The sequence below is a fragment of the Strix uralensis genome, chromosome Z (assembly GCF_047716275.1).
Source record: "Strix uralensis isolate ZFMK-TIS-50842 chromosome Z, bStrUra1, whole genome shotgun sequence".
NCBI lineage: Eukaryota > Metazoa > Chordata > Aves > Strigiformes > Strigidae > Strix > Strix uralensis.
In genome coordinates, this window is record NC_134012.1 from 13,911,582 (window position 1) to 13,938,202 (window position 26,621).

The 26,621-nt window shown below is 41.5% G+C and overlaps 1 long non-coding RNA gene across 1 annotated transcript; it reads left to right on the forward strand.

Moving 5' to 3' along the window:
• The first annotated feature begins 3,565 nt into the window (after positions 1–3,565).
• LOC141938364 (uncharacterized) lies at positions 3,566–25,301 on the forward strand. The gene is made up of 3 exons (XR_012627239.1): positions 3,566–3,965; positions 9,585–9,689; positions 25,238–25,301. It is a non-coding gene; the product is annotated as an uncharacterized LOC141938364 (long non-coding RNA).
• The last annotated feature ends 1,320 nt before the right edge of the window (positions 25,302–26,621 follow it).

Consider the following 26,621-nt stretch of genomic DNA (forward strand, 5'->3'; position numbering starts at 1 on the left):
AGGGAACTAGGGAGTAAATAATTTCAGATGACTTACAGCCATCCTGTATATTGAATTGAATGGAGTAGTTGAGTAGCTCCAAAATAGTCTTGTGTCAAACAGTGCCAAAATGACAGTTCTGCTCATCTCATACTCTTGCAAAAGCAGTACAATATTCATGATCAGTGAGCAGTACTATATTCATGATCTGTGATCTGCCTTTTAGACTGCAGATGAAGTTCTGGTTCTTCTGAAATCAGTGTGAGTTTTGTCACTGATTTCCATAAAGCCAGCCTGTCAGCCTTTGTAGCTAGAAGTCATTTACCAGCTTCATGCCTGCATCTAATCATGAAAGCCAACATGAGAATGAGGAGAAGCGAGGAAGTGAGGGAGGGATTGGGCAAGACTGATTCTGAGCATTGTTTTTTTCTCCTCATTATTGATAAGTGGTATCTGACTTCTTTGAGCCCATCCGTATCTTGCCCCAGGAGCGGTGCACCGTGGAAGTCAGCCAGCCATCCTGGAATCAGAAGGAGAGTCCTATTCCCATTCTGTCCAAGGTTTCCATTTCAAAATCTGCCCACATTTTGCTCTCAGTTGTCACCTAATACTCCCTGCCTGAGGTACTCAGGTAGCAGAGGCTTGAAATAATTTTTAATAATCACAATGTTGTCACTGGCCCTTAGAGGTTCTTATAACTTAGATTAAAGGCTATTATCTTTTTAGCCCATGTAATAGAAAGTGTGCATAGATCTCCAATGAACGTATCTGTTGCAGTTTTTCTCAGTTAGTAAGCTGAGTCTTTTAAAGAGACACTGAGTTAATCTCATTCCTTCTCCCTGAACTGATGTTGAGCAACACAAACGCTTCTGCAGCCATAGAGCTGAATGTCTAAAAATAAGGTGAATCATGTATTGTCCATGATCAGCTATTGAGAGAAATTAAAACTAGCAGATCATAATCTGCAGAGATCTATGGGCTGGCAGATTTCTTGTCTGTATCATACATTGTACAGAAATCACTCTTGGCAGACTGGAAAAATAGTTTGCAAACATGCATTCTATTTTTGCTGTCTGCAGACAAACACACCCCCACTTTCCCTCTCTGCTTTCTTGCTAAGGTTTGATGGTCATTTCTCATGGGGAATATGAAAAACTGCTTAGATCTATCTTTGTGCCACACCACACAGAATCACAGAATCATCTAGGTTGGAAAGGACCTTGAAGATCATCTAGTCCAACCGTTAACCTAGCACTGACAGATCCCAACTACACCATATCCCTAAGTGCTATGTCAACCTGCCTCCTGAACACCTCCAGGGATGGGGACTCCACCACCTCCCTGGGCAGCCCATTCCAAGTGAGTGAGATATTTTTAAAGGCTTGGGAATGCTCATTGGGGAGGGGGGTGGGGGGGGTGTTTCTCCCCAAGCTCCTAACTCTTGTGAAGTCATGTGCAAGTAACTTCACACAAATCCCTTTGTCTGAGCTGTGAAGCCAAAAAGGGAAGAGGAGGTTTTAAAACTGCTCACTGTTACCTTCTCCGGGCTTCGCTGCAGGACAGATGGCATCTTAGATGGCATCTTCTCCCCTCAGCCTCCAGTGTCTCACCCCACCCTACACCTAGCACCCAGGCTTTCCCACTGCCAGGGGGAGCTTCCCTAAAAGCCAACCCACCAGGCCCACTGCAAATCATATGCCAGTACTGATCATCAGCTGGCCAGTGCGAAGGGGTGATTTTGGCAGGCAGAGGTCCCTGTAAAGCAAGCAGGCCAAGCAGGGGTGCTGACAGAGCCCAAGTGGGTGCCTGTGGACAGCTCTGCATGGACAAACACAGGCGCTCCCATGGCTGCAGGTGGGGGTAGCCAGGCATGGTGAGGAGAGCCCTGTGGCACAGCCCTGCTGAGGCCCTGGGCTGCCTTCTGCTGCCCATAACAGCCTCCCACAGAGGTGGCCCTCCTTTACGCCACGGGGAAGAGCCCCTCTTGTTCACATAGGGACCCTTCTGAGATGATTATATTGAGGATACACCTAACATTTACCCCAGGGTCCCAATACCCCACAGGGGCCCTCGTTTAGAAGGTGGAAACTGAGGAAATGGCAAACAGTGAGGTCCTGACAGTGTCCCTGGCTGGAAAGAAGGCTAAAATTAAGCAGTTCTGCTTTCCCTGCGGGACAGCACATGGGGGAGCGGGTTCAAACACACTTCCTGTCAGACGTGGACTGTATAAAAGACACTGGAGCTTTCTATCACCTCTGAAACAGCAAAAAGCATAAACTGTGGGAGCGCTGCTGAAGACATGGTTCTGGTGTCTCTTTTTTTTAATCCCTTTGAGGACCTATGTCCTCAAATACATAGACTACCAAAAATAGAAACTCTGTAGGGAACTTCTGGGTAAACAGGTATCAATTGATCAGCCACTATTCAAACTTTGAATACCAGCACTTTAACCTCTAAATAGCAATCAGATAACCAGAAATGTCCTGACAATTCTTTGAAAAAGCATGTTTTTATCCATGACTGTACCACGCTATGTTTCCTGCCAGAACGGCATTGCAAGGACACTTCTTGTGCTGTTCTTCCCTCTACAAAGAAATTACCTTTGCATACTAAAAAAAGGAGGTGTTTAGGCCACTGTTTTAAACGTGCAAATATTGACAGGAGAAAAATTTAACAGGTAGCACACAAGAGGATCTTAAACTTGCCATCCTCAGGTCTTTGAACAAACAATATTGACAAAACCAGACATAAATATAGTGAATTCAGATGATGATTTCACTGTCATGTGTCTGGTATTCCTCTTCGTAGCCTGAGAAGAAATATAATGAATTCATACCTGAGCGCATTTCTTCCTCTAGAAATGTTTATTTCCTACATGGTTTACTTTATTTTTTCACAAATCTTGTGCTTGGCATAAAACAAACTTTTGGTGAAGGTTGCTGGATTAATCCTTTTAACTTTTTTTTACATTGCAACTACCCGAAGTACTTCAGCAGATGTACGGGGTGTTAGGTGAAGCAGACACACCAAGAGTCAACGTTTGGTGACTTCATACTGACTTCATACTGATGCTGGCTTTCATGTGCCCTCAGGCCTGTCACTGCACTCAGGAGAATGAGGCCTAAGCTTTACCTATCTAAAAGGCAGGTATAGCAAGTCTTAGCAGCTTGTATGTTGTGAGGCTGAATGGCAGTAGAGACCTGAAAAAGCATGAAGTGGAAATATGAGAGAAATGCAAATCCAGCAGCTGTCAGAGCTGGACCCAGCCATGCCATACCAGGGGGCAGAGGCAGAGGCCTACAGCCTCACACCTCTCACCGCACCCTCAGGGCAAGGACACAAACTGCACAGTACTGGAGCTCCAGGTGCCTTCCACCTTCCCTGTGAAATCCATGAAGGATTATTATTCTGTTGGGTAAAGGCTGCCACTTAAAAACAGTGGCTGTTTGCATGGTCATGTGATTTGCAGCTCTTCCCTGTTTCAGGAAGACAGTGAGGTTGAACATTTTGAGGTGGGATTCATCTCATGTAATTTTAAGCACCTAAAAGAAAGTTCTGTCATCAGAATCATCTGGCAAAGTTCTCTTCACAGAGAGAGCCAGGCAATTCCCCAGGGTGATTCACCCCACCTACCTCGGGCAGTATTTGTAGGATGCAGTGAATCACGCTCTCGAGTCACTCCATTGACTGATGGGGGAGCCCAGGCAAATGGCTTACACTAGACACGCAACTTTAAGGTGGCTAAGATTAGATGAACTCAGTCTTTCCCTGCTGATAGTTCAGTTTTAATCTTTCCAGTGCCAGCTGTGATATCTTCTGCTCTTAGGCATAATGATAAGGGACAATTAATTTGAGGCTGGAAATTCAGTTGATTTGTAGAATTTGGGTCTTTCATAATAATTGTGAAGGTGGCTGACAGATTCAAAAAGATGCTGCGCCATATCCTCCTTGGAGCTGTAATGCTGGACTTCACACAGAGAATGCAGGTAAGCAGTAATGCCAGAATAATTCCAGCTTCTCTGGCTGGGATATTGTGACAATAAAACTAAGATAGAAAGGACTTCAATCAAATTACCTCTCAGTCACACTAAGCTCTACCTTAGGGCAGGAGAGCTGTGTGAAATTCCCCATGCATCTACTACGTGGAAAATTCAAGAAGGTGGCAGGCCCTACAATATTTTTTAGGTACAGGAGTATATTCATACCTATCCCTGTTAAACCAAACCTTTCAGTGGAGAATGTTCTGCTGAAAAGAGCCTGCAGACTGCATGGGGAGTTTCCCTGTCCAGTGAAATGGAAGATCTGGCCTTGTATAACCTCAGTGGCTAGAGCAGATGCAGTGGCAGGTCTAAGGCAGCAACATTTTGGGGAGAAACTTCAGGAGACTTGAGATGAAAGAGGAGAAGCTGTTATGCAAACAGCTGTTGCTCTACTGATAACAGGCAATGTGAACAAGAAAGCCGTGGACTGTCAAACAACCCATGAGCACCAGGAGTCCTTAGGATATGTGAATAAGATTCTCAGAATGGGTTCATGGCATTGTACTTCTTTATGGTAGGCACTGTATATTTCCGGAGAAAAGAACAATGCTCCTAGGTGAAGACAGACTGACCTAGCAGGTGAATAAATGTGCACAACCACTCTCCTGCAGGGCTGTGAGTATTTCAGAGAGGACAAACTGATTAAAAATAAAAAAAGCCAACTGGTGTACAAATACATACAATTAAATTATGTTTCAAAATGTCTTGGACCTTCATTACCAATAACAGTGTTACTAAAACTGAAATCTGGTCAAGATCTGTCCGTTTCCCACTGTAATCTTGGCAGGTACAGATGAGCAAGCTCTCATCCACGGCTCTCCAGTGGAGAAATGCCTCTTATCTGGCTGGGCCATATGGGCTTCCAGCAGGGTGTGGCCAGAGACTGGACCCAAGTTGTCTTCTGCTAGTGCAAATCTCTTGGGCACATGTGTACTCTTCTGGCCAGCTGTGTGTGACAGCTCTCGGGTAATGCTGAGGACAGAGGGGAAGGGAAAGGGATTGCTATTAAAGTCTTGGTAAGAAGTTTTCTCACCAGAATCTTCCTTTTGGTGTCACATACAGAAAAGCACATCCTCTATTAAGATGGTTCAAGAAAGCTCCTTTTACTGGGGAAGGTGGGTTAGCTGTGGCAATTAAATGAACAGGCTTCCCTTCCTTATTTTCAGAACATCTATAGCAATATGAATGCACATGCTCCCTCAGCATGTCTATGCTGTAGACACTGTGACCAATACTTGCAGGCATGCCTGGGCTCACCTGACATTCCTTAGCTGAATGCAACCAGTAACATGTCTTCAGGTCTGAAGACACGCTGACTAATGGAGAATGTATTCAGCTGCTTAGCCAGACTGTGCCAATGAATAGACTTTGTTTCAAAATGCCACACTCCTCCCATTTTAAAAAATGTTATTTCTTGAAAATGATATAAAATTGGTGAAAATCATTTTGAGAAGCCTGAGAAATCCATATCAGTGTCTCAGTAAAGAAGTAACCATGCTATACCAGCAAAACAGACTGCTGTAGTTTTCCAGACAGGACACTCTAGAGCTTGGAAAGTGAGTCTACCACAACTCCATCACTGCATCCCACCCTTACTGTACATATCTATGATTTCTAGATCAGATTTGCTGGATTCATGTCCAGCCAAAAAACAAAGACTGGGGTCTTGTTGACTGTTCTCAAATTGTAGTATTTCAGCCACTGACAGAGGAACCAGTTGAAGCAGACCAAAGCTGTTCCACCCACACACCTATGTTGTTTTCTGTAGTAATGGGGCTGCAAGGGAAGGTGGTAGCTAACTTATGTCCTCATATGAAACCAGGATGCACCTGGTCTCACAAACTCAAAGAAAGTGCTTCCATATCTGGTAATACGTATGTAGGCCTTGACTGACACATGTCCACGCCCAATTCAGTATGTATGTTTTCTCCTTTGAGCTGTCATCTGCAAAGCTTTTTAGCTCACAAAAGCAGCAGCACAAGTTAGGCAGCTGGTTTCTTCTGACTATTTTTTTTAAATGTCAGCTCTATTCTGTACAGTCTGGAAGCTGAAATAGCTGACTATATGCATGAGAAAAATAATGGGTGCCTCTGGGTATCAGTGCCAGCAGATACTTCACATCTGAAGTCTCTCTACAATTTCACCTCTGTAGCTTCTGAAGCAAACCTGGCTCTGGAGCTTTGATAACTGGTTCCCACTGAGAGAGAGGGACCACAAGACCTGGAAAAAGTCTTTTGTTCCAATATTTTCCTGAGCTACCTGTTTTCAGTGGATCAGTTTCCTGGGAGATCTGCTTGAATGCAAGGGGAAGGGTCAAGGCAGAGAAAAATTACAAGATAAATGATTAGATTTTCTATTCACATAGTCATCTAGAACTCGGATTTACTTATCTTTTTAATTTTGATCTGCTGATCATTAAGGGCAAAATCTTCCAGCCCAACATCTTTATCAATTTAAAGTTATTGATGTATTTGTTGGTGCTGATGCATTTGATAATCCAAGGCTACATTCCTGTGGCAGATAAATGGCCCACTCAGCAACAAGATGTCATCATTCTCCATCCTTTCCTAGAAATTAATCTAGTCATGGTCCTTGAAAGAGACTAGGAATGTAAAGCTCAGCATGCACATACTAGAGTTGATCAAGAACAGTTCTGCAAGGACAACTCTCATTAAAAAAACCTCACTTGTTTGATATGAAATCTTCACAAGGGTTATGGATTGAGCAGAATGTTTTCAATGTTCAAAATTAAAAGCAGGACTCCATTTTCCATTTAATATAGCCTGTTAGCCAACAGTGACCATGCTAGTTGTCACCTAGCATATGTAAAGGTCTAGGAGACTCTCTGGTGATCAGTGGCTGAAGTCAGAGATAAGGCATCCTAGGTGACTGCTTTTTCCATCAGACTGTAGAGTTAGCTTCAATCCACTGGTAGTTTTACTCCATATAAATAAAAATATTCAATGGGGTAAAGAAAATTTATTGTAGTACCCAGTCATTATGGCACTCACCAGAGACAAGGCAAGACACATCCCTACTTCAATGGTTACTCCATGTGTACAGCTTGAAGCTTCAAGCTTCTTAGAAACTAAGCAGGCTTAGGCTGAGACAGTTAATTGATAGGTATAACGATGGTGGTGTTTTTCTCTAAGAACTTTGATTTCTTGGTTCTTTACTGAGTATTACAGCTCAGGAAGTGACATCTAGATCAGAACTACTTTTGGATCAATACTCACATTTCAAGGCCTAATTGTTCTGCAATGTGAGTCTGTCTTTGGATTCTAAAGGACCAAAGTCTGGGAGGTTTCTCCACCATGAGAAACCATCTCATGCAATTGTAGAAATCACAAAACTTCTGCTTTGACCAGATATAACTTAAAGACAGAACAGGAAACCAAACCCAGCCAGATCTGAGTATGACACAGAAACCAAACTGGACTGGTGTTTTCATAAGTGTACTTTATCCACTCAGAAATCAAAGGTATTTGAGATCCTCAGTTTTGGCTTGGCTCATTTTTACTGAAAAGATCAATATTGCCTAGTCTTTTGGATCAGAAACATGAACATTTGAACACAGCAGTAGCAAAAAGACCAATGAATGTGTTAGAAGCTTTTATGGCTCAAAAAGTGTACCGCAGCATAACTAACTGTTAAATGATTAGAAGCTCCGAGTCAGAAAAGACCCTTGGGTCTTCATTTCAAACCCCTTCCCTCCAGACTACTCCAATCCCAGCATGAATTCATGTGAACTAGAAATGGACAAATATACAGGACAGGACTGTGTGTGCCAAAAATCTCTTTAGGTTCACTGACTCCATCTCATCCCAGCAGAAGAATCTCCCCAGAATTATCTTCAGTCCCTATAGATAGATTTGGCTGCAATTCAGGTTACTATTTTTACCGTTAAATTAGCTCTGCCTACTTGCTAAGCTAAAGTATTTAAAAGGGTTTCTGCTTTCTTAACCAACATTTTAAAATGTGACTGAACGGAAATCACTGGTCAGGCATCCTAGCCTCAAAGACATGCATAGTCTGGTAAAGCAGAAAGTTTTCTCCTATCATTCGCATGGGAGCAGTATCAAAGTGCAAAAATCCTGAGTGGGTGACAGAATTACACTAATTACATTAAAGAAAGTTCAGAACAGTTCACATTAAAACTTTACTCAGATAAACCCTTTTGGAGGGTATTAGAAGAACACCACCTGTGCAAATGCTGTTCAACCAGCAAAATGGTGGCCATATCCACTAGGCAATTTATTTTACAACTTTTTCAATAATTTATCTAGCACTGATGATACTGTATTTGTAAGTGAGAAAGTGTAAATTGTCAGTCTCATTTTGCTGCCACAAGCTCTTGTGGAGTACTTTTGTACTAGTGTCATAGAAACCTGTTCCACTTGTGTGCCTGACTACACGCACCCGGTGTACCTGAATGGTATTTGCAATGGAAAATAGAACTTGTATTTCTCAATTAGAGAGCTTGACTATTCTTACAGATGCCTTAGTTTCCTGAACTCTTTGTCCATTGAATCTGAACTGTAAACTTTGTTTAAATATTGTTCCTGTTATAGATTAAAAGTAATTTAGTGGGAAATAACCACTTCTCAATTTTTAGTGATCAATAATAAATTTATTAGCAAGCGGCGAGTGAGCAAAACAGCGCTGGGTGTGCCGGGAGTCTCTGCTCTACCAAGACACACACCTTACAGGACAGAACTGAGTCCCTTTATAGTGTAGGCTTCATCCATATTCATGATGGGCGTACCCTGAGCGTCTGCAAAGGTGTAAACAAGTTTCCCGGGCTTTTCTCCTGTTTTCGCGGGCTTTTCTCAGGTTTCCGTCACAGAAGGGGAGATGACTCAGCACAAGTGTTTTTGTAGTGGCTTGAAGATGGGGGCCATTTTAGCTCCCTTCTAACAACTGATTTTAACAATAGAAACTATATACATATATCTTATTTCTTATTTACATAAGAGAATTACAAAACTGTTCGGCCACAACATCCTGACTACAACTTCTTTTTCCCCTTGAGATTTGAATAACAAATACCATATATGTTTTATTACAGTTCCCACAGGGGGCATTTCTTTTTTTAACATCTTCTGCATGTTTACCTCCCTGCATAAAAAATAAGCTGGAGGCAGGGAGGGAGAGAGGGCAAATTGGAAGTCTGATCAGGTGCTTGGTTTACATGGTCATCAGCAGTCACTTTCAGGATGGGACAAACAGTTGATATGACAGCAAATTTTCAGGGACTGGTGAAAAGATATTCCTGTGGTGGTCACCTGAGTCAGGAATGTTCAACTTTTTCTGTCTCTGTTTTATTGTGGAGATAACGGGGGTGGAGGGGGGGAGGAAGTGTTTTTTTCGTTAGTGGTAAGGGCAAAGGGAGGTGTACATTTCCTCTTCTAAAAGTGCAATGTATGAAGCTGCTTGGGGGTTTTTGTGTGTGTGTAGACAGGCATATAGGACAAGTCAGTAAGTAATTGTCATTGCTGCAGCACCAGCTTGCATCATAAGCACAATAGGTCAGAAGTCTCATACCTACTACCTTTTTTTTCTCAGGTTCACAGTGGAAATTCACACCTCAATCAGTTGCCTTATCGAACCTGAATGTGTGAGAAAGTCCTTCTATAGTACCCAACCCAAAGAAGATCAGTTCATAAATTGGTAAGCAACTCAGCTCTTTCAAAGGTAGTGGAAATCTTAGACTTCATATGGCTGTGGTCTCCTTCATCTAGAAAATCAAATGAAAGAACTAGCAAAAATACCAGTTAAGATGATGAAGATGGTTGAAGGTGTGCAGTAGCTTCAGGGAGAGGGGAGATAAACTAGACTAGGGTGCTTTAGTTTGGAAAAGAGGCTGTTGAGGAGGTGTGATAGGTACAACCGTTTCTGAAAGACAGAGAAGTCAAACAAAATTTAGCTACTGCTTCTCAGAACACAAGGTCCAAGGGCATCAGAGGAACTTAACAGGTGATTGATTCAAAACACATGAATACAAATAATACATAGGTGAACTGGGAAATTCTTCAACTTGGGAAACTGTGAATAGCAGAGTGATTAAACAAATTCATGGCAGTTAAGTCCATCAGGACTATCGAGCAAAAAACGGCTGCTACAACTGCCAGGTGGTAAAATCCTTAGACTGCAGGCAGAACTGAAGCAATGATAAACCAAGGAAGTTACTACAGGAGGACTAATCACGTTTCTGAAAAAAAGTTACTGAGATGATTCAGACCTGGAGTCCAAATTTGTTAAGGATTTGGAATTTAGGTTCATTATAACTTCAGCTGCAATGTTCAGCTCCACATAGTTATTTAAACTTCTGCATTCAGAAATGTGGGGTGTTGTTCTTCTTTGGCTTTTTTTAAGAATTTTGATTCAAATGTGTCCCATAAATATTACTTTTTTTTTTTTTTTTTTTTTTTTTTCCCCCCTAAGTCTCCAGGAGCTCATGACTGGTCTAATAAAAGTTTTGAAAAAATCTGTCAGAATGCCACAAGAGTATCCGAGACTCACTTTCAAACTCTGGGGTGTACAGTACCATAGCTGCATGTACTAAAATTACACCAAGTATTTGTCAACATAAACAAATAAGGGGATATTCTTGCTGTGTTCTTATGACCTTTTGCTTCAAAGGTAAATGCAAGCTTAATTTCTAGTATTTCTCAGCTTTTGCTGAGGCATTCTAAGTGTCTCAGTTTTAAACAAGATTGAACATGTTCACAGCTGAAATCTAAATGGGTTCTGCATCCCTGTTGAAATGTTCTGCTTAAATGTTTGATCCTTAATGCAGTCTACACTCTGCCCACAGCAAATGTTCCTCCCAGCTGCTGTTCTTCCCATTAACAGAAAGAAGAAGAAGAATTAAGGTACTGCTCTATCTAAACATGTTGAAGCCAAGAGTTCAGTAGCTGCCATCCAATATGCAGTGGCCTATAATAGATTGGGTAATTGCCTGCCTGTATATTCAGAACTCATACTGCATGAAAATAACATTCTCTTTGTTAGAAACATTTTCCTGATCACTTAGTCCTTTTCATTTCCAGTCATTCAAACAGGGCTTCCTCCTCCTTTCCATTCTGGAAAACTCTCCCCAAAAAAGATAAAAAATTAGAATTTTTTTCATTATTACCCAGTGTTTAGCCATAACGGGAAGTTTTGTCTTGGAGTGGAAGGAGAGAAAACAAAAGCCCTAGGATCGTGCCAGATTCAGCCCATTTATCCCTGAATTATCATAGGTCACTCATTGCATTTCCATCTGATACATTTCTAAATTGTATTCCCTCCTGCCATTTGTCTATTTTGTCATTCTCCAGTACTTGAACAAGTACTAGTAAAATAGAATCTCTTTCTATTTCCAAATACTGCAAATACAAACAAAAAAACCAAAACAAAACGAAACAACTTTCACATTAAGACAGTGACAAACCAATTTTTCCCTCCAGCTTTTTAGATAAAGAGTCATTCTGGTACCAAACTCTATCATTCTGAATAATTGTCAAGGCAAATATCCCAGTTCCTCCTATTCACTGGTACATGAAGAAACACCTGGAATTCATTCCAGGGACTAGATGAAGCTCTGTCATAGGAGAGACTATGTAACATGGGTCTGATAAACTTTGTCCTATTATTTGATTCCTCAGCTTCACTCAGTAGCCTGGCACACATTTTACTTTGGTTTTGTTCTTGAGCGAGAATAGGAGTTAATTGGCAGGAGGCTGTGCAAATACTTTTTGTCTATCAGACCAGGCTGTTCATGGGAACCCCACTGATGACTCTCATCAGCTTGTCTCTTCGATCTAAATGTGTCTGGGGAGAAGTAGAAACAATTCAGCTAAAATATTCATGTACCAAAACTTTATTCATTCCTCCCTGGAAATACGGGTGGGTTCTTCCCTCCTCAGATTCTTTCTTTTTCCTTTTGTTCTGTTTTTTCTTGTGACCATCTGACTACTACACTGACTAATACAGTGCGTTAGACAAGCAGGAATTCATTTGAATGTGTATTAAATTACCCAGTGCAAGCTTGTCATTGCAATTGGTCACATTTCTTCTTTTTCTCTGTTTCAGCAAAGCCTTCTCTCTTAGCTTTCTGCCACAAGCTTCTTTGAGGTGGGGAGGAAAAGCATGAGGGAACACTCAATCCATAAAAAATTAAAAGTAAAAAATTAGACAGACACACAGAAAATAAAAAAACGCTGAAAGTTAACAGAAACAATTTCCACAGGCTTTGTAATCACCAAGCTTCCACTTTTAGTGTCTGGGAGAAATGACCAAGGACACCACACTTCTGGAAGAGCATTGTGATATTACCACCACACACCAAGTTCAGCAAACTAGTATTGCTACCAGACTCCATCAATACCAATCTCTTTTGTGGGAGTTATTCCTCTCTATAGAAGTAATTAAACATTCACAGACCCAGAGCAAGCATAGGCAATTAGGAGGGATATGATGGCCCAGTGGGTAGATATGTCACCAGGGGATATAGGAGAACAAGGCTCAAGATCCTACTCCAGTACCCATTTAATTATTTATATAACCAAATAGACACTATTTATCTACTTCAATAGCACTAACAGGAGATGTCACTTGAAAAAGTCTTGTTCCAAGTACCCATTAGCACCACGGTGAGAGTACTCAACTAGATTGTGAAAAAGATGCTTTTTTGTTCTTAAACTGACTCAGAGACAGAAGCTCATTAGCAATTAGCCATTCTAGTGTGCAGAAGACTGGTCTCCCTTCCCCTTGGGTTTTTTCTCACCAAACAGCAGTAATATTACTGATATTTCATTTACTTTCATGAAAGAAGCAAACTGTTGCCTGCCACTGATGTGGCAAAAAAACTGCATCCCAGCTGGCGGTTTGCCTCGGCTCAGTTGATACCTCTTCAGTGATTTCTGGAGTATAGAAGGAAGCCAAGGACTGTTGTAAATGGACTTTGAAGCCACCTGAAACACCTTTGCTCGTGGAGCTGTTCAGCAATGTGGTATCACCTTATTCTTGTCTACATCCAGGCAAAACAACCCCAAGATGAAATGTTCAAGACTTTAGAAGCTCAGAGTCAGGGTGGAGGGAACAAGAGCTCTGGCCCCAGAAATGAGCTTGTGGAGGAGACTTTGTTACAAATCAGCTTAACTGAGAATCAATCTTTTGGGGGTATACTGAGAGAACAGCTAACAGCAGGATAATTTGATTAGAGACATGGAATTAGACGAAGGAGTGGCTTAAAATAAACTGCTTAAATATTTTAAAGCTATGAGTAATACGAAAGACTGGGAGAGTGCTCTGGATATTTTTTTCAAAGAAAGCATTCAAGAAGATTTGCTAGTAGTGGAGGCTGCGTGGAGGAGGAAGTCATGCAAGCACGAGCATAAGGAGCAGGGCAGAGGTAACAGACCTCAAAGGGCTGGTGCACAAGAGTCTCTCTCATGAGAGAGGGTGCTTCGTGGGTCATGGTTTAGGAACTGCCCTGTACTCATGGGATGTTATTCCAGTGTGGACTAGGAAATCTTTTTCTTGGTTTTAATAATGTATTATGGTTGCTGTTTACCGCAAACAGAAACTGAACCACTGCAACAGCAAACATTGTCATTCATCAGAAGGCTTTGGGAGGCAAAAAAATCTGTATCATGCTGTATGCTTGGGATGGGCTTGCAGCAGTAACACTACACCAATTCACCTCTGTGTTTAGATACCCTGAGTCTGAATTGGTAACGATCCACAATGTCCTCATCTCTTTCTTGAACTGAATCTAAATCCTTGGAAAAGCTGAAGCTTGATTCTCAGTCTGGGAGAAATCAGCAGCCAGGAAGCAAACCCTTGCATGAATTTACCTGTATCAAGCTACTGTGTGCATTATGAACAATGGTAGAATGTACTATTCAGTCAGGTAAATCTCATTCAGAAGTTTGGGATACAGAAAAGGTATCTTTGATCATGTCTATTTGATCCTTCTTTAGGAATAGAAAAGGTGCAGCTACGCTAATTTAAGATGATTCAAAAGCCAAGTACAGTACATAGCTGCAACTTGCAAAAAATTTTATTATCTCTTTAATAGCCAGTAACTTTTGCATGGGCTTTCATTTCACTGTTGTGAATGCCATTGGAAGCCTGCTAGAGAAGTTAGATAGTGAAGCTATATGTATATCTATCTGCAAACATATCAGTGATGGAGGTGTCTCTTTGGAATCCATTATATCCATCTGGTTTCCTGTTTTTATTTATATTATGTTAAGAGCAAAGCAAAGTTTGAAGGTGTATTACTCAATACATTGTAGGCTAGACTCCCCCTCAGGCCAAATATGGGCAGCTAACAAGTTTTTGAGCATATTAGCCTGAAGCCTAATATAGTTTTTGAGCTTCATGAGTTGCACTGGTTGAGCTAACACAACTGAAAAATTATGCTTTTTTAGCCTACTGAGACAGGATCTCTGAGGAAGCAGGAACAGAGTTCAAAATCAAAGGATAAGCTTATGCTGCTGATTGTTTTTTCTGCCCAACAAAATAATCAGTCAAAATCCTGAGTGGTTGCAAATGTTGTCATAGCTGTGGTATATGTATGATGCAAAAGCTACTTGCACTTTTCTCTCCCCACTGGGGTTTCTAGTCCTGAACTCAACTGTATCCTTACATAGCCAGTGAAGCACAACACATTTTGTAGTGCTGCAGTGCACGAAAGCATGGAAAACTGCTGTTTTGTAGCTAACATGCATAGGGCCACCGTGGATGGATGGCACTTCCATCAGGCTCTCCTTGCCCAGCTAAGTCCAGCTCTCTGTTAAACGAAGCCAAACTGCTGCATTATCCCAGGACTGCATCTGAGCCTTCATGGGCTGATGTTGATCAAGAGATTATAGAACTTTCAATCTTTGCCCAGCAGCAGACATGCACTTCCCTACCTGCACTGCTCTGGGACCTGATTCGCAGTCTGATCCTTTTGACTTCTTGGGATTCAAAGACATTCATCACCACTTGGAATTCCCCAACAGTTGTCAGGCCCTAAAAGAGTAAACACTGAATGGGATATATTTCCCTGTTACATCCCTGCTAATAGCTGCACATAGTGTCAGGCCAAGCACAGGTTTGCTGTACAGTTAGTGACTCAAAACCACAGCTTGTTTTTAGAAACCCTCCTCTGTATAGTTGTGAGCTCTCTGCTCCTTCACCACACTCAGAATTCATCATCCATGATACAGACAATACTTCCACTTGACATTTCAACTCGAAGAAGGAAAAACTTCAGAATTCAGATTCCGTGACTAAAAAATTTTATTAGACATTTCACAGCTGTAACTCCTTGAGGTTGCTTCTCATTATATCAAGAATAATGTGGATAAAAAGAAAGAGATGATGAAAGTTGCTTTTCTATTTTGGCCAATCTGTTCTGTAGGCCTCATTAGGCCTTGGGTGTACTGATTCTCATCACAACATCAAGTCTAAATGCTTAAAATATTTTCTGACTATGAACTCTACAACTGTGCAGACAACACTGTTCTGTACTCTCAGCTTTCTCTTCTCCCATCCAGGCTCCACCTCAGTCCCATGAGAATGACAGCACATGTCTACACAGAAATGAAAGACTGAGAGATACTTTCAACAATTTTTAATGCAAGATTTTATTTATTTTTTCTGGAAAAGTAATGTAATCCTACTGTTCATTACAGTACTTAATTTTCCCCACCCATGGATCTGTAGAGCATCAGACACCAGATAGTCTGCCTAATCTCCTGGAAATCCAGGGACAACCAACTTCCTCATGGATACTTTGGAGACTGTTAAATGCCCCTCTCAGATGTTCAACAGAATGATAATTAAAATAATAATCCTTCCATTCATCTTCAGTTTCAGAAATAGCCTTATAAGCAATAAGCAGTAAACATAAAGTCTTTAAGTTGTCCTCTCAATAAAACCAATAGTGTAAGTACTTGTCCTGGTTTCACAGAATCACGGAATCGTCTAGGTTGGAAAAGAACTTGAAGATCATCCAGTCCAACCATTGACCTAACACTGACAGTTCCCAACTATAGCATATCCCTAAGCGCTAAGTCAACTTTTAAACACCTCCAGGGATGGGGACTCCACCACCTCCCTGGGCAGCCCATTCCAAAGCCTAACAACCCGTTCTGTAAAGAAATGCTTCCTAATATCCAGTCTAAACCTTCCCTGGCACAACTTGAGGCCATTCCCTCTTGTCCTATCGTTTGTTACTTGGTTAAAGAGACTCATCCCCAGCTCTCTGCAACCTCCTTTCAGGTAGTTGTAGAGGGCGATGAGGTCTCCCCTCAGCCTCCTCTTCTCCAGACTAAACAACCCCAGTTCCCTCAGCCGCTCCTCCTGCGACATGTGCTCCAGGCCCTCCACCAGCTTCGTTGCCCTTCTCTGGACACGCTTGAGTAATTCAATGTACTTTTTGTAGTGAGGGGCCCAAAACTGAATCCAGTGATCAAGGTGCGGCCTCACCAGTGCCAAGTACAGGGGTAAGATCCCTTCCCTGTCCCAGCTGGCCACGCTATTTCTGACAGAAGCCAGGATGCCATTGGCCTTCTTGGCCACCTGGGCACACTGCTGGCTCCTGTTCAGCCGGCTGTCAATCAACACCCCCAGGTCCCTCTCTGACTGGCAGCTCTCCAGCCACTCCTCCCCAAGCCTGTAGCACTGCTGGGGGTTGTTGTGGCCCAAGTGCAGCACCCGGCATTTGGCCTTATTGAAGCTCCTACCTTTGGCCTCAGCCCATCGCTCCAGCCTGTCCAGATCTCTCTGCAGAGCCTCCCTACCCTCGAGCAGATCAACACTCCCACCCAACTTGGTGTCATCTGCAAACTTACTGAGGGTGCACTCGATCCCCTCGTCTAGATCATCAATAAAGATGTTAAACAGGAGTGGCCCCAAAACCGAGCCCTGGGGGACACCACTTGTGACCGGCTGCCAACTGAATTTAACTCTGTTCACCACAAATCTTTGGGCCTGGCCATCCAGCCAGTTTTTTGCCCAGCAAAGTGTGTGCCCATCCAAGCCACGAGCAGCCAGTTTCGCCAGGAGAATGCTGCAAGAAACGGTGTCAAAGGCCTTACTAAGTCAAGGATGGAGTTAACTTTGATTGGAGTATTTCATACCATGTGACGTCATGCCCAGGGATATAGGTGGGCTCTCTTGGGCAGGTGTGGATTTTAGGTCGGCCCTGGTGTGTGTTGCTGGGGGGGGGGGGCGGTCGCCATGCTTGCAAGCCACTGCTGCATTTTACCCGTTTCTTTTTTGGACTCACTATTGTTACTGTTGTTCTCTTGTTATATTTAGTAAATTCTTTCTTTTTATTCAACCTACAAATTCGCTTCTTCTTTCCCTCCCCTATTTCACCAGAGGGGGGCGGAGGGGGAGGTGAACGGCTGACCACGTGGCATCTGGCTGCCAGCTGAGTTCAAACCTCCACAGTACTGCTCTCTCCTAAATCACCAGCTTGCCTTCACCTACTGATTTTTCTCTCTGGTCCTTATACAGTGAGGAAACACTCAGAAGGATTGAGCCAGGTATTAGGAGAACCAGCTCACTGAGGAAGAGATTTAGGTTTTCAGATTAGGAGCAGAAAAGCCTCCAGAAATTTTGAAGAATTTTTCTATGTACATTTTTGTATGCTTATGTATATCTTTTTGCACGCTATCCAATTTTCCCTTCAACACACCCGACCAACTTGTGGGCTGTATTGCTTTATCTTGCAGCTGTAACAGATCTGAAGGGCCTAGTTCCTCTAGGCAGGAATAATGGTTGGGTACCCCAGTGCCATTTCTGTACTGGACTCTTTTTTTAAAGTCCCTCAAGACCTCACATCTCTAACAGCTGCTACAGGGGGTACTTTATATTCCTGAGGAGTTTCTTAACCTTTAGTAGGTGTAGGGCTGTGCTGTGCATTTGGAGGGAAGGGGTGCCTTATGGCATAGCTTCTCAATGGTGCTGGGACCAGCAGAACTGGGAACCCCCCGGAGCTGCTTGGAGCAGCAGAACAATTTTTAATCTTCTGGGATTCGGCACTTGGAAATTAGGAAACTGAAAACTGCTAAGATTAAACTAATCCAAACTCAGAAGGATCATGCTGGATTTATTTAGCAAGACATATATACTTTTGAAACAGGTCTTTCTGTACTAATTTGTCTTCATTAATCTCCAGGAAGGTCACACTATTGTGAGCTTTTCACTGATTTCTTCTTTATGGTATAAATCCGAGAGAAAGTAGAACAGGATGAAATACATTCAATAATTAAGGTTCAGCTCTTAGAGACATTTTATGTATATGGTTAACTAAATACAGTGAACTCTCTATTGAATACATGTTATGTATTTGTAAAAATCAGGTGTAGATTTGTAAGATTATTATTTAATTTATGTACTGTAGTATACACACTGTCACTGATACAAAAAAATCTCCTTTATGTAATTTCACTGGAGTGCAATGTGACTGAATCTGGGCTGCTCCTCAAAAGAACCAAGAGAGAAATCTCTGGGATGGAGTTAGTTGCCAGAAGGACTGTCTATGCCATATAACATACTGTTCATGCAGGTGATCCTGCGGGTCTTTTCTCCCTTGCTGTACTGATATCAATGTTTCAGTTTGCAGTTTAGGTGAAAGATGAGTTCACAGATCAAAGCTCTCAGATTTCCAGAACCAGACAGTCAGAACTGGAAGGTCAGAAGTTAAGCAAAAGACTAAATATTCGTAAGTATAAGGAGTACACACACACACCAGACGTCCCAGTTCTGAAATACTCTTCCTGTTTAGATTTAGAAATAAAACTCAGTGCAAATCACTTCTCTCAGGTAACACTCCTTTGAGAGCAGGGATACTGTATCAAGAGTTAGCTGTTCAGAGTCTAGATGTTCTTCCCAAGAGCTTCCAGGAATTTCAGTCTTTCCAAACCTGTTAGAGAATATAGGTATTTCACTAACCTTTGCTTCTCTGAAGATAAAATGCAACTCAGAAAGTAGCTGGTTTTATCCTCAGTTGAGGATTAGGTCATTATCCAGCACACCCCTGAGCTCTGTTACTGCCCAGGTCCATGGGTTTCATCATTGTCTGTGGATATGTTATGGCTCATTTCTACACCATAACACCACTTCACATACTGATCTCATGACCATTCGTTAGAGCTGTAGAGCAGAGCCTGAAGCAATCCCATGCCACCTTATAGGTGTGACACACAGAGGTGCAAAAGAGGAAGAACCCAGAGAAATCTACATTTGCCCTGACTACCATGTGGGTAGCAGCCATGAGATGGAGCCTAGACCAGCCTCAAAATCGTGACACTGGGGAATTTCATGAACCCCAAGAAATTACGTGGCTCCTTCTCATGTGCTTTTCCTCTTTAGACAAGTGCTTTATTCAGTACTTGTGGGAAACTTTCCTCAGAAATAACCTAATAAAAACTTTGTTGCTTGTTCTTCTACTCCATTAAAGTAGTAGTTACCCACCTCCAAAGTCTTGGCCTTGGGGCTCTTTTGGTCCCCACCCTCAGTCTTTAACTGCAATTCCTGTAGCAAAGTTTCGGACACCATATGGGCTACATTATTCTGTTGATGGGCTTCGTCACCCGTTTTCCCAAACAGCTTTTACAGTAACTGGTTTTACTTACATAGTAAAAGCTAAAATAAAAGGTTGCATTTATAGCTCATTGTATGACCAACCACAGCAGCAGGCCCCATTAACAGCCACCTAGCTCAGGGAGAGCTGCAGTCCCGAAAGCAAATCAGTTAAATGGGAAGGACTGGCATATAATGATAGATAAAATTATTTGACATTGTCGAGGTCACAACTGCCTGTCTGTTTTTGAGAGATACTGCTATAAAATTTAAAAGACATAAAAGGTCAAGTTTATCAGTTTAGGAAATACAAGGTTAAGGGAAGAACAAGAGAAGATGATTTAGCTGCATGCCCCTTAGTTTATGATTTTCATAGATTATTCTTGCATTACCTCACAGAACAGATGAGAAAGAACAATACCTGTTTGTTTTCCCCTTACACCTGTCTCTCTCTACTGCATAGACTCCACAGGCTATAATCCAACTTCAAGTAAAGAAACTTGACATGCTTCTGGTGAGACCAGAATTTTATAAACCTCTGCAGTGATGGGGAGCAAAGTTTAGAGATTTCTCATTGGGAATGAGTCAGCTGTGGAAGTCTTTTTCCCTAGACACATGAAGCTGGATTTGAACCATTATCAGACAACAATGCCAATGTCATATTTCAAGTGCAGAACAGCAACTAATCTCTTATCAGGGAATTATAGCAGTTGCAAAACCAGGGAGCCACTAAGTGAGACTAGAGTGCTTCTCACAAGTTCAGAAACAGAAAATTATTCTCTTACATATTCTACTTTTCAATGTGGAATGGGAGGCTGAAAACCTGTCTGTAGATGTATTTCCTTTGAATTAGATCAAAATTTAATCTGCTTTTCAGTGAGTGTCACACAACAGGCTTTCTGAGACACGGTTTTGTCTGTGTTCTTTTCTTGTTTAGATATTAAGATTCAAAAATATTCATGCAGTTCATGTTTGCTCTATTTTAGGGAAAAATCAAGGCATGAACAACAGAACAGTAGCTGCACCTGTGAAAAATAACACCATTGGTAAAAAAAGTTATTCCCTTTTCAGACATGCCTTGTGATATGGACAGTCTGGTTAATTTACATTCATATCTGTAACAACATGACTTAAACATTTTTTCTCTGACATTGAGATTGCTGGCATGTTTTGTAGCTATCTGGGTGGATGTCTGCTGAGATACTGATTGCTGAAGATGGAGACTGCTGGACTGCCTCAGCACTGTCCATTAGGTTTAGGCTGTTGGGGGATTAGCTAGCTTCTAAGAAACTTGAATCCATTCCCGCTAGTGATGGAGTTCTGATCTTTATAACACGATGTCTGTTCTCAGGACAATGCTGATCACAGAGCCTGCACTGATGTGGTTGAGATGTGATCTGTGCTCCTAGCTGGGTGGGAATGAGCTGTCAGAGCACATTAGGCACAACAATCAGCAGGACATAGTTTAGACACTTTCAAAAGACCCTACCCCAAAGCATGTGACCCTCTGTTTCACTAGCACCCTTCAACCCAACCAGCTAAGCAAAAAATAAAATTAAAAAATCACATACAAATTCAATTAAAAGAGGTGAAAGAAAACTAATTTTTAAAAGCTACACATAAACCAGAGAATAAAAACATATCTGAGTTCTGCAACCTTTCACTATTGCCACTGATTTTACCTGGACTTTCAGGTACTTTGCTAATGGATGGCTACAGAAAATCCCAAGAAAAGGAGTAGTAGATGTATCTCTCATGTGAAGGAATTGCTTTGTCCTGAACTCTTGCATTGTTTCTCCACATCACAAAACTCCAGAGTGTGAAATTACAAAACCTGCAGATATCTGTAGTCCAATGAAGTGGGCACGGCTTTTCTTAGGAGCATTGCCTTGAACTAGAAACGTTTCAACATAAAGTGCACTAAGGGCTTCCTTTTCCTTCAAAGAATCAGGAGATTCTTTTACATAACAAATACTTCAGTTTTCCTCTAGTAAAGCAATGTGCTATGTATTGGCTTCTATTTTTCTATTACAATAACCAAAACAGCTACATGAGGCAAAAGAAAGAATTGTTTTGGCTTTGTCTTGTTCAAAACAGATACAAAAAAGTCGCTATGAAAATCATCCCTCAATGGCTGATAAAGATAGAACTGCAATTTATGCTCCCAGATACTACCTTTATCTTAAGGCTTTTAAGGAGCGTTTTCAGTAATAATGGCTGATTTAGATGGATTCCCAGGGTGCTGGATCATTGGTGATGACATTAATGGTTTAAGGCTCCCTGAATTTTGATTGATTGCTGTAATCTGCAGAAACTATTTCAGGACATAGATTTATTATTATTAAGCCTATAAAATGGTGTCAGGGTCAAAGCAAGCTGATGATTTGTGTTGTGATGCAAACATTACACAGGGGAAGATGAAATCTTTTAATAAATGTGAAATTCAGGAGAGAACAGTGTTTCATCTTCTTTGAAGAATCTGTGGCCTACCAATACATATTACAGCAGCAGGGAGGTTGTATTTAGGCTAAGGTTGCACTGCAAAAAATAACCTTCAACAGTGTGCTGAGTCCATTGAGTGTTATTCTACCCAGTCATTGAGATCTTTCAAGACGCTTCACTAAGTTAAACTATGCTTACCTCCCCTTCCTCATCCAATCAGTATAATCTGATTGGATATTCTTGATTTCATGAAACATTGTGGATTTAAATCCATCTAATAGCACACAGAATTTCAAAAATATTTTTCCTGGTGAATTTTTTCCCCCATAGGACTCCTAGCTAAAGAAGAGGGAGACTGAACTATAACTCCATTAGAAAATAATGGGAGAGGCCACAACTGAATCTAGAGATCACCAGGGTTTTTCCTAACTTCATGTGTGCTTACAAGCAGAATCAGAGCAGTTGGTTCCGTGTACAAAGGAGAAACAGGATTATAGCAAAGTAATTCACAACATTGCATGGAAGAGATGCAAAAATATCCTTGCTTGCTTTTCCCCTTGTGACTGGATGAAAAAAAAAATTGTCAGATCCAGGACTAGTAGTACAGTTAAGAAGAAGGGGAGAAAGACATGCCCTCAAAAATGAAGTGTCACATGGATGGCCTTAGCCCAGCCAGCATGATGATGGGTTAATAGGTTATTTGTGCAACTAAATACCTTCAGACAAAAGTTTATTTTCTGCAGTTGACAGGACACCTACTGAAGCACTGAGAGGTGCAAAAAAATCTGATAATTCATTTATTCTGGTGGCTCTGATCAATTAATGACTTGGATAAGAGACTACCAGTAAGCTTCAAAACCCATGATGCTTATTTCAGGCTGGCACAGTTTAACTTCCTTGTGTCCTACTATGTCCAAAACCATTGCCATCCCACTATAACCTATTATGTTATTACTGAACACAGTCCACCATGATTCAAGATGCAAAACCAGAAGGAAAAATCTTACATAAGTACTTTAAAAAGTAGAAGGAACTAGAGAAATATGATACAGGAAAAATAAGTAAAGTACTTGGGCTTTCCAGTGGTCGTACTGCTCCACAGTAGATTGTGTTTTTATGTAAAAATTTGTAACTAACTGCTATGTTTTATGACATTAGACAGTGTTCACTAGAGTTGAGGCAGGCTAATGGAGGAGTAGGAGAAAAGAGAAACAGGCACAGCAAGGAGCACAAAAGCTGCTGCAACAGGATATAGATGTGACCAAAAGCCAGTGCCTGCACAGCATGTAAGCAACCTCCTAGAATATAAGCAGTACCAGCACACAGGCTTTAGTAAATGGTCATGCCAGGAGGCTGCAAAGACTTCTCCTATTCCTGGAAATGTGTCTGCTGAGCAAGAAGCCCTGGAAGATTAAACTGTGTTTGATAATGGGTGTTTCAGAGGTGGGGTGGGCAGAGGAAAGGAAGGAAACTCATGTCTGGGTGGGACTTAATGGAACCTTTAACACTGATTCTCATGGTTCAGATTGTCACAGAAATGAGAACCTGTCAAAAATGGCCATAAGTACTCTCAATCCCTGATCACTCAAAAAGAGTTGTACAAAACTGATGGATTCTGAAAAAAAATAGTTTGATGAATATGTAAACTTTTGAGAGGCTATTTGAAACGATAAAATTCTTCCAAAGAGAAATGTTTCTCAGCTTTCTTGGTTAGTCTAATAATACCTGTTGCATCATCTGTAAGACCTTTTTAGAGGGTGTCTTTCATGCCCTGAAAGCAGTCAAAATCAACTGCTCTACCCAAAGACAATGAAGACTTTATTTGGGCCAAACACTATATATATGGTGTGGAATTTCTTCAATTTTCTGTAGTACTACTGGAGTCAGCCTGGAGCCCCTGGCAGGATAATGCTGAGGAGTACCTGAAGATCATAAGCAGTCTGTCTGTAGGTGTTCAGTCCTGCATCTTTAGCCACATTTGGGAATCCTGCCCATAAAATGTTCTGTAGAGTGAAGAAGTAACACTACTGGAACTCTCTTTAATGAGAATGTTTCTAGAAAATGCTGTCAGTCCTATGACCACTGCTGAAAATGTTTGGACAGAATTTGCTAGCAGTCTGGGATTGGAGAGCTGAGAGAACAGCTCTTATTCCTTTCACAGAGAGTCTGAGGAAGACTTTGGAGAGGTTTCCTCAGTTACAACAAGCAATGTGTCCACATTCTTCTTCAGAACAAGCAAGCTTCATACCCCATGTAGATAATAATGCAAAATACTTCTGTAATTAGAGTTAATGAGAAGGAATAAACACTCTGGGTCAGAACTAAACAGTGGATAATATAAGCAGTCAGTGGGTTTGCCTTTTTCTCACTTTCTTCATGGTTTCCAAATCTCTCTTGATCTTTCTCCATGTGCCCAAGCTCTGTAGTACAATGTGGTGGACTTTTGGGGCAATGGGAGAAAAGGAACAAAAGCCTTTGTGTGTTTTGGCTGAAAGACAAATCAGAAGTTATTCATTTAAAGTTGAGTCCTGTGTCAGTCAATCTTCCCAAAACTGGGATGTCAATTCTGGGGCCAAGGCCATACTATGGGCTAGTCAGTTGGACACAACAGTGGCTGAGGGACTCAGGACACAGACAGGCATCAACACACCAGGAAACACCTGAAGTCAGTTGGGAGCTGGACATAATCATCTCACAAGATGGGTACAGTCACCAACCAGCCAGGTGGATGACCCCAATTTAAAAATTACTTGTAGACTACATAAAGCTGCCAAGTAGAGAGAAGCTGATCCAAGGTATCACTAGCCTGAGTCTGAGGCTATGCAGACTTTTGCCTGCCTCTTTTATAAGTTATTTTCACCAGGAAAAAGGAAAGGGGCAGAAAACGGAAGGCAAGTCTGAAAAACACAGTAAATAATCCCATGAAATTAGGGTGTAAAAAGGTAAACAAATGGATAAAACAGTTTTTCTATGAAGACATTTGGAAATAATTATTTCTGCCTATTCAAGTGGTAGAATGTGAGGACTACAGAAATCTTTCCAAATGCTAAGCTTGATTTTTGGCCTGGTTTTCTAAGGCAATGAAGACTCTGTTGTTGTTCTGTTGTCTCTCTGATATCTTTTGAATAGATTGGTTGATTTCTACCACATGTAGAGGGCAGAGAGATAGACTTAGGCTGATTTTGTGTTTGTGTTTTTTCTAGGAGAGACCCTTGTTATACTGGTACTGGTCTTCACTCTTTCTTTCAACCAGAAAAAAAAAAAAAAGTAAGTGTGTGTGAATTTCTAGTTACCTATATCTAAATATGAAAACTGTGTAACTTCATCTATGCAACTATAACCTACATTTATAATTACAACTATATAACTGTACAGTTACATATATAAATACATACACACACATGCTTGGGTTTTTTTGCATAAAATCAAATATTAACCTCATAAATGCTCTGACCTAATAAATGCTAAAACATTTCCAGAGGCTTCAAGTAGCTGCAGGACTGGCTGGAACTTTGTAGAAGCTTGTTTCTTCCGTTTCTCTGCTCTCTGGTGCTACGCTGAAGCTGTGCAGAGTTGTGGGTGTTTTTCACTCTCTGTCTTCCTTCTTAACATGTTATGGTGCCATGATAATTTTTGCATCAGAACAAGCAAAACATTAGCTAATTAAATCCTCCCATGTTGCTGTTAGTTCACCCCTATGCATTAAAGCCAGGAGAAGGGATCTGCTTATGGCCACAGATCAACTCAGTAGCAGAGCATTGAACAGATGCCAGATCTTTTGAGTCACAACCCAACTAAATAGCTATTCTGGCAATTTAGCTCAATGCAAAAACCATTCAGCATTGCTGATAAGATTCCTGAAGAATGTTTAGAAGCAAAAGGTAATATTTGCAAAATTGAAGTGCATTTCCAAGGTTACATTCCTAACCTCATGAGCAGGAAGGGCAAAGCAAGAAGGCTGCAGTTATATCTTTTTAAGGAGATGGATGGTCCCACACCCATATTCTTCCTAGTGTCTGATAGCTGTGATCTGTGAATGGGGCATACCCATGGTGCCATCTCCCAGTAGTACCACCTCTAAAAACAGGTCCTGAAATCTAGGGGTGAGCAGGATTGTCTTTGTAAGCAGATGATTTCCTCTTCAAAAGACCCAGAGGATTTCCAGTAAACACACCACACAGCTTTCAAAAAAGAGTGAACAAAAAATACCTTCAGATTTACCATGCCTCACTCTACTGCCTTCATTGCCATTTTGGTGTATTAATTTCAGGTCATGGAAGAAAGCCAGAGCTTAGGTTTGAGAATCTTCTAAGAAAGGGACTTGTCCCTGGCTCCCAAAACAACATGTAAGGCATGAATGCAGGGTGACGTAGCAGGGCAAGAGCAGCCTCACTCTGAGTCACAGGACCCACTACAGGACACCCCTTCCCTGCAGGACTGGCTCTGAGCCATACACAGCAAAGAAGTCCACATTCCCCTAAAACAGAGCGGAGAAATCACCGTTCAGATCTGAAGAGCTGTGATAATAGAGAGAGGACTAACATGAGCTATGCAGGCTGCAAGGCCATGTGGAGACCCTCAAGCACA